General features: G+C 40.2%; 1 non-coding gene across 1 annotated transcript; it reads right to left on the reverse strand.

Annotated features, from left to right (window-relative positions):
• Positions 1–1,983: 1,983 nt before the first annotated feature.
• Positions 1,984–2,055, reverse strand: Trnai-aau (transfer RNA isoleucine (anticodon AAU)). The gene has a single exon. It is a non-coding gene; the product is annotated as a tRNA-Ile (tRNA).
• Between the last annotated feature and the right edge of the window lie 10,895 nt (positions 2,056–12,950).

Consider the following 12,950-nt stretch of genomic DNA (forward strand, 5'->3'; position numbering starts at 1 on the left):
CTAGGGTTTACAACACTGCATCTTAGTGTACCATATGTTGACTTACTGTATTTCTGCTTCTGCTGTACGGCTTATTGTCTTAACCTCCCGCTTTACCCAGTAGACAGAAAATTTTCTACTGAGATAACGAACCATAGGTATTTAGTTTGCTTGCCCTTGAATGTTAAGCTACAACTACTAATATGAAATAATGCAGTTAGTAATTGTAACGCAATTTAGTTTCAGTGCACACACATCCGCGCTCTGATCGCTTGAATGCTTCTCATCTTACGACCGTAGTTTCACAAAATTGCATTTCCGACCGGTTGTTATTTGTAAAACTTTGCTTGATTCGACGACCCTTCCCTGGATCTCATCTTACCATCAGTTTACCGCCACCTTTTTATACATAAGGCAATGCACTGCCTGCAGAATCCGAACAGTGTTTAGAGTAAAAGCGGCGTTCACGACAATGTCAGCAACTTTTCGACAGCAATCGTTCTCGCTGACGGACTGAAATGTTCTTGAGTTTTACAAAATTTACGTTTTACCTAAATAAGCAGTGGAGTTTAACAAGCCGCGCGGCGTCTTCCTCAAAGAAGTGGCAGATCGGGTAAGGCTTGCTACTAGCAGGATTTTACCGACAGCCAAGCCCTTTAAGTTCAGTGTTAGCGCAATGGAGAAATAGGGACTGAAATCGTTGGAAAAAGGTAAAGATATAGTTTTCTTATGGTCCAACAAAGGGAATCCAATGGTTCCAGGCTGTATAATCAGCATAAAGTACACAAAGATTGTGTGGCAAAGACCTATTTATCGTTAGCTATAGCGTCTCCTACATACAAATGTGCAAAATGCTTCACTAAATTATTGGCACCCATAGTCAGCCACTGTAGACACCATTTGAAGACCTCAAAAATGTTTGTTGATATCAGAAATCAGATGAGGATAGGCTCAAGAAAAGTCTTGGTCAACCCCGCTGTGACCTCTATTTTGATGAACGTACCAGTGAAAAATACATTAACACTACTGACTGCTCATTTCTCCCCTAATATTTTAAAATTATTTTGATACACCATGACGAGCACTTGTCTGGAATAGGCCACGGGCCTTTACTATGCATCATAATGAATAAGAATGCTCACTATTACATATGAACGTCAAAACTGTTGACTACATCAATTAAAAAAATAAGAAACAAATCTTTATTGTGCCCAAAAGAGCGATGTATGGCATTCTAAACTGAAATAGCTCCTTTGAATTTTGTTTCTGCTAAACTCATTGCCATCTTCAGTTTACATCATAAATAGTGATTTCTCATAACTAATTCTCGCGGACAGTGAAGAATAAGCCTGTGTGTTTAAAGCCATTAGTTGTTGCTAATAAGAACTTCGTTCTCAAAATTGCTATTTAACGACCTGTTCGACTACGCTCAGTAGAAGATGGAAAGTATAAACAATCAGTTGCTTTAATCTATGGTCGTCAGCAGGAATAATATCAAAAATCTATGATCACAAGTCATACGTAACTGCAAGTACAGGACTATTTCAGTGAAAGCATACTGACTGAATTGGTATACGCAGCTTTGTACTAATCCAGAGATGAGCGATTAAAAAGTTTATTGCTAAGAAAAAACTGAAATACTGATTGAGCTGGCATTACAACATGTCAGCGAAACCACTTTTTTTGAAAAGCCATCGGCAAATGAAATCTGACCTGTACGGTTGAAACTCACCACCCAAAATGAATAAATCATTTCATATGCCACCCTGCAACGGTCTGAAGCGCAGAATTGTTTTTAAGAAAGTTTCTGAACGTTCATACATGAATGTTCGGTTCTTTCAAGAGTTATTGGTGAGTGTTACTAGTTGTAAACTAAGGGAAGCGTGGTGATTTGGAGCACAATTGTAAAAAATACGAGATGAAGTGACACAATTTCAGAGACTTCACTGGTCTCATACAGATTTTGTTTTATGTTTACCGAGTGAAGCAGCGAGTGAAAAGTTGTACCAAGGCCGGGAATCGAACCCGGGTCCCCTGCTTATTAGGCAGGTACGCTAGCCACTAAACCACCTCGGCACTAATTATCACTCGCTGTTTCAGTCTATAATGATAAAATCATGTCTCTATTAGATCGGTAAAATCTCTGAAATTTTGTGGTTTAGTCTGATAAGTACTTGCTCCTGGGTTTCAGGCTGGATACCCCATTTACGTTCGATGATGAGGTGCTATTCCAGAACATGAAAAGCCTCTGCAGTTCTGTTCATGTGTAAGGGGGGATTTTAAAGGAGCCTGGGGCGGCACTGAGAATTTGGATCGAGGTTGGAGGCGCGCCAGGGTAATCCGCGCAGTTGTACGAATCGCTGTGCCAAGGCTGCTTAGCGGGTTGCGCACCTGCTTAATAATCAGGAGACCTGGGTTCAATTCCCGGCCTTGGTACAAATTTTTACTCGGCGTCTCAGTCTATATGCATAAAAAATATGAGATCTTGCTCCCCTGGTAATCTCAATAGCATTGCCTAATTCAGTGTGCTTTAAACCTCAGGGTATCCCCCCTCTCTCACGTTTATCGGGGAATGTGGATTACTTCAGAAGAACTATTGATACCACTACTTTAACATACGGGATGCATGGAATTAGCGTGAAGCAGGCGGCGACTGACTCCGTTAGTTCCTGCAACAGACGCTAGTGTTTCATTGTCACATATCGTGAATCCTCATTTTACCGAAGAACTCAATGATATAATGTACTTTGTGTTCATCTGAGTAGGTTACGTTAAACGCAGTACTCAGCTGGTAACCCTAGTGGAACCTAGAGAGGAGCAACTTGTTGCTGCGGAACCGTGGCGATCGATGCTGCGAACGGCGAGACAAAAAGCCACTGGAGAGGTGCTCTCGAGTCGAGATACAAAAGAAAGTATTCGATACTCGTCAGACAACAAAATACGTCTCAGCAATATCTGGAGATAAATTATACGTGTAATGTTACTTAATGTTGATGACACCAGAGCTCTACCGTAAAATTATTTCCAGTCATTTGAACAATACAATTCGTCATTTGCATTTTATGCAGTTAGTGCTCACCTGAAAAACAAGACGTTACCGTCGAGAAGCAACATTGTTTATTAATTGTTGTTCAGTAAATAGAGTCATACGGAAACTTCTCGGTGTTCTTATCTTCTTTTCTTCACTTGCATGAATCAAATAGGTGGCGGAAATGCACTCCAAGACGGCAGATGTAATGTAAATGTACAGGCAAATAAATTGTCACAATTTCAGAAAAAAACGTATGATACATTCAGTACAAATAGCTTCACAGGTAAACAAGTCAGTAATATGTTGGTCCACTTCTCACCTTTACGCAAGCAGTTATTAGGCTTGGAATTGACTGACGGAGTTGCTGTATGTCCTGAGTGATATAGTGCCAAAGTCTGTCCCATTGGTGCATTAGATCTTCAAAATACAGAGCTGGTTGGAGGGACCTGCCCTTAATGCTACAAACGTTCTCAGTTGCGGACAGATCCGGTGATCATGCTGGCCAATGTAGGATTTGCAAACACGAATACAAGCTGCAGAAATCCGCCTCGTGTGGGGCACACATTGTCTTCCTGAAATCCAAGCCCAGGATAGCTCGCTATGAAGGGCAACAGAAAAGGGCGTAGAATGTCGTCGACGCATCGCTGAACTGTAAGGGTGCAACTGATGACAACCAGAGTGGTCCTGCTACGAAGAGAAATGGCACCCCTGAAGATCAGTTGTGGCTGACAGATGGTATGGCGGGTGACAGTCAATTTGGTATCCCACTGCTATCTCAGGGGTTTCAACACTTCGCTGGTAATTGAGGGTCAGTTCGAAGTGGGACTCACCGCTGAAGACGATTTTCTCCATTCAATGAGATTCCAGGCAGAAGACGTGTCTGGAGACGCCACAGAGAGCGGTGCGATACCAACCGGACTGTCGCCGGCCATACATCCCGACAGCTCAGAGTGCCGATCTGAGGTTCCATTTGTTTTCGTAGCAGGACCCCTTCGGTTGTCGTCCGCGGCACAACGACGATATTCTACACGCTCCATTGTTGGCCTTCGTGGCAATTATCCTGGTCTTACATTTCAGCAAGATAATGCCCGCCGGCATACGGCGAGAGTTTCTAGTGCTTGTCCTCGTGTTTGCCTGACCCTGCCTTGACCGTCAAGGTCACCAGGTCTATCCCCAATTGAGATCGGTTAGAGCGTTATGGGTAAGGTCCTACAACGATCTCGGGAATCTGACCATCTATTGCACTAATTGGACAGAATTTGTCACTATAACCCTCAGGAACACACTTAACAACTGTGTCAATCAATGCACAGCCAAGTAGTTGCTTGCATAAGGTCCAGAGGCGGACTGACGCGTTATTCATTTACTCAGTTTGTGAAGCTCTTTGTATTGAATAAATCATTCCTTATTTCAGAAATGCTAATCATTTGGTTGTCTAATCCCGTAGGTGTGTCGGTTTCTTCTTCTTCTTTTTTTAGCGTATATATGACAGAAATTCTTCTTTTTACACATTATGCTCCGAAGACATCCTACTATATTAAAGGTTCTTGGGACTGTACAAGAAGGGAACTCTCTGACAGTACACTGTGTGGGAAATGAATAAACATGGGGCGCTTGTTAAAGTAATTGTGTCAGTGTTGGATAAAGTAAAGGGGTCACAAAACTGACAAGAGTAGTTGTATTAAAATATTATGTTTACACAGAAAACAACCATTGTTATAAAAGGCTCAAAGGAGAAGTTCGTTTTCATTTTTGTCTGGTCAACACGATGGAATCATTTCTTCAATTTCCTGAGGGAATGTGCTGCCAGCCGGCAAGTGGGAGATCGGACAGGTTTGTGCAAGTTTGTTGCGATGATGACGAAACCTCGCTCAACGCCTCACCGTGCTTTTGTTCACTGCCAGGTAGAGAATCTGCAAGCATTTATGAATATCGGCGATGCTCTAGTTTCCCGAAAGAGAAACTCAACTACAGTTCTCTTCTTGGAACACACTCTCTTCACAGACGGCACATTGAAGGTTACGTATTACACCTCCACCTATCGGAACTTTATAATAGGGACTGATGGCGGGAATAATCCACGATGGCCGACAACTTCCGCCTTTACTTAACCGAAACTGGCCGAGAAATAAGGGTGTTGCATTAATATACACCTATGTAAAAAGAATCGCAACAACAAGAAGGTGTTGTCGACGTAAACTAAAGTTAATGAATGTGTTTCTATATCTAAAAGACGATATAAATTGCAGATTTGCGCCCGTCAGATGTCGCGCTATTATCGCCACTATGTGTGCGAAAATCAGGTTTCCTTTAAATACCCGCTGCAATAGTCGTAAGCATTAGTCACCTTTGACATTCGAGATGGTGAGTTTATGTTAGACGAGAATGCCTTACAGGTGGAAAAGATCCCATTATCAACATTTCACTGAGTCAGAACAACGTCGTTTAATACAGCTACGAGAAGCTGAATGTTCCTTCTGCGATATTACAGAAATATTTGGCAGGAATACAGCCACTGTACATGACTGCTGGCAGCGATGGTCACGGGAATGTATGTCGCAAGAGGACCGGGCTCCTGACGGCTACGTCACAGTACCGAGGACAACGATCGTTCTCAATGTATGGCTCTGGTGTATTGTACTCTACGTGCAGCAGCAATCTGAGTAGCAGTTGGCACCACAGTGACACAACTAACTGTTGGCCCGCATCTCGTGGTCGTGCGGTAGCGTTCTCGCTTCCCACGCCCGGGTTCCCGGGTTCGATTCCCGGAGGGGTCAGGGATTTTCTCTGCCTCGTGATGGCTGGGTGTTGTGTGATGTCCTTAGGTTAGTTAGGTTTAAGTAGTTCTAAGTTCTAGGGGACTGATGACCATAGATGTTAAGTCCCATAGTGCTCAGAGCCATTTGAACCATTTGAACCAACTAACTGTTACACTTCAAAGATAGCTCCGAGGCAGACGCCCTGTAGCGTGGATTCCACTGACCCCCAGAGCACCGCCATATGCAACTTAAGTGTAGTCAAGCGAGAGCTCATTGGAGGGCAGGATGGAGATCTGTTGGGTTTTCTAATGTAAGCTGGTTCTGCCTTGGTGCCAGTGATGGACGTGTGTTGCCTGCAACATTTTTCCGTGTAGCTAACGAGTTGACGAATGCAGTGCTCTGCTGCTACTGTCGCATGCATGCTCATTGAAACACTAAGATGTTATTTAATTTTTCCGTTGTCATATGAGTAGTTCTTATCATGGAACACGAAGAAGTGTGAGTGCTTAATAAACCCATTTTCACGGTGTAGTTACGTGTTATTATAAAGAGTTTTAGCTGATGTCAATCATCTCCAGATGGATATTATTCTCACATCTTTTATCAGGTTTGATCAGTTTAGTCTGCCTAAGGTAAAACATGTTATCACGAAAGCTGTATAGATTTAATAACAGCACAATAGTTGATTTGACAAGTATTTTATTTAACTATTTAGTTTCACCAAGTGCTTATGACACGACCTTTAAGACACTGTACCATGTTTTGAAGTCACTCAGATGAATCTACAGCTTCTGTTAATGGATAAATATTTCTCGATTTTCACGCCGCATCAGATTTGTTGGTATACTCTCCTTCGACTTCCTCTCACGTAATCGTCAGAAGTTTATTGTTGTAGGGGAGTGTGTTGTATCTTGGATCAGTTTTCAGTTCTCTCTGTAATAGAGGTTTTATATATTCTCACATTTAATTTTGGAATGATAGCATTCAATTTATTTGTGTTGCACTCTCTTTCTGAAATTACAAAGCCAACACCGAGAAAGTGGAATTTTTTCAAATGCGTAGACCTGTTCCACGATACAACATTGTTATGTACTTAGGAAAAAATTCAAATATTGAAGTGTTGCAGTGTAGAAAGTCTTCTCAGTATTGTATTAGATTTTCTACGTAATACATTATTACTCTACTACTCACAAATAATCACTAAGTGAAATCAAATTGAGAAGAAGTATTATCAAAACTATTTACAACTTAAAAACACTTTGAAATATGAGCTGTTGGTAAGCAATGAAAATTCCAATCTTCAAGACAGGGAAAATTTTTAAGACATTAAAGACACTCAATTAATTTGCAACTATCACATAGTAGGACCCTCCTTCGTTTCGAGGTACATGGTGCTCGACCACACACGTTATGTAAGTAGTTTTAAAAATTTACAAAATTCTCCTCAACATAAACTTCTCGAAGTAAAGAATTAACGATATCTTCCAAGTAGCTTTAAGGGGCTCCGGAACGCCCTATACTTGCAATGTTAAAATAACTCTTTAAATTACATCTTTCCTCACAAAGTATTTGAGGTAGGAAGTTGAACTTTTTACAGATTATTTATTGGAATATGGGCTACAACTTAACACAGGGATTTTACAAAATTTTAGTTCAGGTATTAAAGATGATTTTTTTTTCAATTGTAATGAAAATTCACAACATTTTTTTGCAATTTTTTATTTATATATTCAAAAATATACAGTTTTTTGGAAAAAGGCTGTGTTAAATTATGCAGAAGGTACTGTGTAACATTTACTGAAAGTTTGAAACAAATATGTTTGGAAGATCCTTAGAAAACATGTAACTAATTACATGTTACATGAGAAAATAAAAGTTTTGGGAATCGAGCGACAAAGATTGGATTAACTTTTTAGTGCATTCCAGGTCCATAGGATTGATTATCTTCATCCTCTGCAAACTCCTCCTCCAGCTTCCTCTTGTTCCTCCTCCTGTTTACCCTTGCTTGTATTTCCAGACTCTTTACAGCCCTGTCTGCAGCCCGAAGGCGTTCCTTGTCTAAAGCAGGCATCGCTCGTTGTTGTGTTCGTAGATTTTGCTACCATTTTCTTCAGTTGCAGTTACTGCAACACTGTTCCAAAATGTGGTCATGTATGAACACTTATCACATTTCAGTTGTATTTCACTAGCAAGTCCTACGTGCTCTATTATGGAGAGTTCCAGACCAACTTCACTACAATGAATACATCTTACACAGTTTGAAAAAATTCCTTTGAGAACCGACATATCAAATATTTCATTCACATCCGATTCGCCCATAAAACATTCATAGTTTTCACTCATTGAACCAAGCTTCTTCTGTGAAGTATTTTCTTTCCCACTTTGACTGCTATGGGTAGGTGAACTTGAGAGGTTAGGTTCACTCACTTGGTTATCGTCTTTATTGTTTACAGTAATAACACATACCTTTGGCTTTCCAACATTTCTCCTTTTCTTAAAAGCCTTCAGAGGATTTCTAATAACTTTATTTTTACTCATTATTATACTTCAACAAAACAGAGACTCAAGAAACAGAATTAATTACGAATATTTTCGAGATAACGACAGAGTAAATAAACATGAAACAATCGACAATCACACCAGCGATATATATTGAACCATCACAGGTTAGCCACAACACATACTTTATCTCACATCACTAAAATGTACCTGATGATCACAGACGTTAATAATAACACCATTTGACAGCAGTTTAACAGCGCCACAGTGGGTCACGCCCATGTAGAACACATTTCAAAAAAAATTTAAAAATAGTTGTAGTCTTCGGAATTGAATAAATTATATATCTATTAAAAGGTAATAGTCTGCAGATTCAGAAAACGCAAAAAAGTAAAAATTGAACTTTTCATGATTTTGAGCCTTTCCGGAGCCCCTTAAGAGATTACACAGCGCTTAAATACTGTGAGGGTGTGCTGAAAAGTAATGCCTCCAAATTTTTATCTACAAACTCTCAAAATTTTTTAAATAAAGCAGATTAATTCCATACGTTTATTTTTCACGTCTGCAAATTTATTCCTCAATACAGTCACCCTTGTGAAGAACACATTTCTCCTAATGAGAAACCACTTTGTTCATACCGTCACTGTTGAGTGTTTGCTGACGGAGCAACGAACTGGCTTCCGCTTGCACCTCTTCATCACTATCAAATTGAAGTCCTGGAAGGTGCTCTGTAAGTTTTGTGAACAGATGAAAATCGCATGGGGCCAAGTCGAGATTGCATGGAGGATGCTCAATGACAGTGAAATTCAACCCAAGGCGTCGGATTGTTTCATACATCGTAGCCCTCGTGTGTGGTTTGGCATTAGGAGAAAGTGCTCCATGTGTCGATGAACTTGTCGAACTCAAATACTCAATTGTAGCACGCTGTTTATGACGCAGTGAGATATTTACATCACACATCACCATGTTACACGCTACAGTCCGGATCCCTAGCCCTGTAGCGGGGGAGGGATGCGACTTGCGTCAGCGAAGTGGGAAAGGCTATCACATAATATGCGTGACATGTAAACCTCAACAGATATTTAAAAAAGGAATAAAAAATTCGGAGGCGTTCCTCTTCATCACGTACTGATACAACTCGTAATATTCACAAAAACCTTGTGTCTCATAACAATAAAACCAGTAACAATGTGCCTGAAACTTCTTATGGCTATCTCTAGTGAGCAATTCTTCATGTGATTCAAGAACGTCATGTTTTCCTAAGTATTGTATCCTTCAGGTACAATACTATCTCCTACTAATAGGCCTTTTGGTTCTTCCGTATGTAGCTTCCCTTGTTATCCAAAAGCTATGCCGCATAGTTATGGAAGCTGGCCGTCTTACCGAAAATTATGTCAAAGTCTGTGTGGAGAAACAATCGCAGCCATGTCGATTCCATTAGATTGTAGATAACAGAGCTTCTCCTCTGCGTTCTTTAATAATCGAACACCGGTATCCATGCTCCACTACATGTGTAGCAGTTTTCTACAGGTTGACTCTTACATAAAAGTTAACAGTAACCATCCACTTTTTACTTTGCTATTTATTTATTTATTTAAATAGCGCAGTTACCGATTCCGAACCGACAGGTTCGTCCTCGGACTGATAGTTCACGTCAAGATACATTTTACGTTAGGTTTTACTTGTTGTTTTCCCAAATGATTAAATTTCCTTGGAGACTGAGGTACCGTACAAGATGTGGGAATGTCTTTTCAAATGTAATTGTGCCTTCAACGATTTTAAATTATGTAAACACATTATTATAGTGAAGATGTTTTGGTTACTTTCATTCACCTGTTTTCCAATTTAAAGCAAACCTACAAAACCAAAGTAAAACCACAACAACATCCAGACATTAACCTAATATGAAATAGCGAATATTATATAATAGTGAGTTATATTTCACAACTTGCTTTGTTATACAGTACCTTCAACTAGCTATATCTATAAAAAATCAATATAATGTCCACTCTTGTAATATTTATTTATGTAAATCTCTCCAGAATCATTTACTTTGCTTCCGATGTATACCATAATATTTGCATATGCCCACAGTTTAACATTTAAGTATGTACATCTGTCCCTTGTCATTTAATTTGGTTCCATGCATACAATAATATTTATATAATATCACTTCTATAACACTGTACAACAAACTGACTGCTTTATTTGTTTATCTCAATTTTAATCAGTTCTCTTTTACTATAAATAGTAAGTAATGGAACATTAGTAATTTGTAAATTACTATTGATACTTACATGTATATATCGAAATTTCTCTGAGAATGGAAGTCTTTTGTATAGTTATGGTTGCGATATCACCGTCTTTGTATTCATACTTTCAAATGGTGAAACATCTTTATATGTAAGTGGTGCTTTTAAATTACATGTTTAAAAATACGCAAAAAGTCCATCATATAGTATTAGCTGCTGCGTGATCAAAAGCAGTCAGCAGTGGAACGTAATGTCGCGCATTTTTTAACGTAAGTAACCAAAACAGTCTCAGTTTAATAATTTGTTTACACCACTTAAAATCGTTGTGAGGCACAAATACAGTTAAAGAGACGTTGCCTCCCATCTATTAGGGCACCACCACTTCAAGGAAATTTCATCACTTGGGAAAACTAAAAGTGAAAGCTAATGTAAAAATGTATCTTAACATGAACTAGCCGTCTGAGGATGAACCTCTCGGTTCGGAAAGGACAACAGCGATATTTAAACAAATAAATGGCATTCTAAAAACGTGTCAGCTACTGTTATCCATCACATAAGAGTCAACGTACATTTTTACTCAGCCACGGGCTCTGAATATCAGTTTTGGATAAAGTGGGGTAAGGATGTTCGTGCACATTCTGATCCAAACCAGTTCCTTGTTGGTAGAAAATTTGTAGGTAGATACAAGGAATAAGATTTTAGTTTCATAAAAAGAAGTGGTGTGTTTGTTTGTGAGACTGTATTTAGCACCAGCAGCTTCATCAATTCACGATATTTAATGTTGCATCTGTTCAAAAAAAAAAAAAAAAAATGGTTCAAATGGCTCTGAGCACTATGGGACTTAACTTCTGTGGTCATCAGTTCTCTAGAACTTAGAACTACTTAAACCTAACTAACCTAAGGACATCACACACATCCATGCGCGAGGCAGGATTCGAACCTGCGACCGTAGCGGTCGCGCAGTTCCAGACTGTAGTGCCTAGAACCGCACGGCCACTCCGGCCGGTTGTTAAATCTGTGCTCATTCTGAAATAAACAAACATTTGAGTAAGAATGTTGCCCAGAAAATATACTCAGCATCTGTTAATCTTCCACATAACAGCGGACTGCACGTGTATTTAAAAGTAGACGTTATGTGCTAAATAGAAGTATTAGCCTCAGGAACACTTACCAGAGTGAGTGTTAATATGAGCGCATTGAGGTTCGTATATCATTATGACCAACATAATGGTCAAATAAAAAAGCTAATGTCATGCTTAACATAAATTTATAACGGCCACAAACACGGAAGGTCGTTTACCGCCACGTAATTGCTCAACTTGTGTCCGGCCTTCATTTTGCAGTCGGGCCGTTACTAGAGCCTGCGCGCGTACACTGCCCTCGAGCGGTTTATAATTACTTCGTTCGCATAGTTGGCCCATTACGGCTATAAAATTCTTGTGTACGGCGGGCGGTCAGAGGGGATCCACTGCAGGTGGGATTTAATATTCCATTACGTCTTGCACTGTCCGCCCAGAAATTCCCGAGCCATAACTCAAAGGCAACAATGGGCTGCGGTGGGGGTGTCAGAACAATACGTCGCCTTAAAAGTTCATTACGTCCATTATGACTGAAGTTTCAAGAAGTAGCTCTAAATAAATGACTGCTTAGAGAAGTGTTTCGAGGGCTCGCTGAAGCCTGCAGGAGGCAGCGGAGGGAAAATTTCTGGTCGCGCTACACAAAAAAGGTGGGTAATGATTCACAGAGATCCGAGGTCGTCGGACGGAAGAGGGATCAGGACACAAAAGACTGCGGAACACAGTGTCTGAGAAAAATTCCGGGAATTATTAAAGCGAATTTCTTGTTGCCTCTTTGTAGTGTTTCGCCCTGTTACCGAGTAAAATCGCTGGTTATGTATCAAGAAAGAACGCTAGTACTTAATTTAAGATTTATTTTGAATTCTTGGAAGGACTGTAAAGACAGTATATGTCATGAGTCTGCAAACTGCAGAGTAATACCCAAAAGAGAGCAACGGAGGCATTTACAGAGTAGCTGGCGGAGAGTATCTTCGCAGTTATTCGTTAAAAATATGCTGTACTATATGTTACCATATGTTAAAAGATTATAAATTTTAGAGACGGCTCATCCTGTTTTACTGGAGTATGTTGAATTACATACCACTGCCAATTCAGTATTACACGGTCCTCTCACATCAGTGTGACAACGTGGCAAAAGCGAGAATAGCCACGTTTTCGATCGCCGATGTGCCGAAAGAGATTCAGTGACGTCTGGAACGTAACGAAAGGGATGTGGAGCCATGGCGACTCCAATGCCGTGGTCAGACGCGCTAGGTTTCTCGATTGAGGATCCATCGCGGGAACAGCCAGATCGAGGCACACTAATCCTAAGGAGCCCGGTGGCCAGGCGAAGACGGTAAACTCATCCTGCACA

The sequence above is a fragment of the Schistocerca serialis genome, chromosome 2, assembly GCF_023864345.2.
Source record: "Schistocerca serialis cubense isolate TAMUIC-IGC-003099 chromosome 2, iqSchSeri2.2, whole genome shotgun sequence".
NCBI lineage: Eukaryota > Metazoa > Arthropoda > Insecta > Orthoptera > Acrididae > Schistocerca > Schistocerca serialis.